We start from the raw sequence: 824 nt of genomic DNA, 5'->3' as shown, positions 1-824 counted from the left end.
GGGAGGCCGGTCCCCGGTCTCTCCCAGACTCCGCCCCCGTCCCGGGTTCGGGGCGGCCCGCGCCCGCTCGCGGGCGGGCCGCTTCTCCCGCAGCCCGGGCTTCGGGGGTGGGCACCCCCGGGGCGCCTGTGGGGTCGGGGGCGTCCGAGCGCCCGCCCGCCGCGCCCCCCGCGCTGGCGTGGCCGTGGCGCCGGGCGTCCCCGTCCCCGTGTCTCGTCTGTCCGACCCCCTCCGTGTCTCGTTCTCGTTCTGTCTCTGCTGGCCGGCCCGAGGCGACCCGCCCGCGCCCTCCTCTCCCCTCTCGGGTCTGTCTGGGGGTGCGGGACCGGGAGAACAGCGCCGTGCCAGCCGCGTGTGCCCCGCGTCGGGCCACGCCCCGATTCGTACGACTCTTAGCGGTGGATCACTCGGCTCGTGCGTCGATGAAGAACGCAGCTAGCTGCGAGAATTAATGTGAATTGCAGGACACATTGATCATCGACACTTCGAACGCACTTGCGGCCCCGGGTTCCTCCCGGGGCTACGCCTGTCTGAGCGTCGCCTGACGATCAATCGCCCCCCGGGGGTTGCCTTGCCCCGCGGGGTGGCGCGGCTGGGGGTCTCCCTTCGCAGGGCCCCCTCTCCCGGGGGCCCTCCGTCCCCCTAAGTTCAGACTTTGGCGGTCGTCGCTTCGCGGTCCCGTCTGGCTTTTAGAGCGAGCGAGCGAGCGAGCGGTCATCCCGGGGGGGTTGGTATCCGCGCAGAGACGAGCCCGCGGCCGGGTCTTGTCTGTCCCGGCCCCCCGCTGTGTTCCGCGGTGCCCGAACCGGGGGATGACGTTTTCG

At 72.7% G+C, this 824-nt stretch overlaps 1 non-coding gene across 1 annotated transcript; it reads left to right on the top strand.

Annotated features, from left to right (window-relative positions):
• The first annotated feature begins 387 nt into the window (after positions 1 to 387).
• LOC138806651 (5.8S ribosomal RNA) lies at positions 388 to 540 on the top strand. The gene has a single exon (XR_011365946.1). It is a non-coding gene; the product is annotated as a 5.8S ribosomal RNA (ribosomal RNA).
• The last annotated feature ends 284 nt before the right edge of the window (positions 541 to 824 follow it).

Source organism: Dipodomys merriami, unplaced genomic scaffold (genome assembly GCF_024711535.1).
Source record: "Dipodomys merriami isolate MVZ:Mamm:240054 unplaced genomic scaffold, mDipMer1.0.p SCAF_4023, whole genome shotgun sequence".
NCBI lineage: Eukaryota > Metazoa > Chordata > Mammalia > Rodentia > Heteromyidae > Dipodomys > Dipodomys merriami.
Note: the sequence above shows the minus strand (reverse complement) of the source record. Positions and strands in the feature narration are given on the sequence as shown.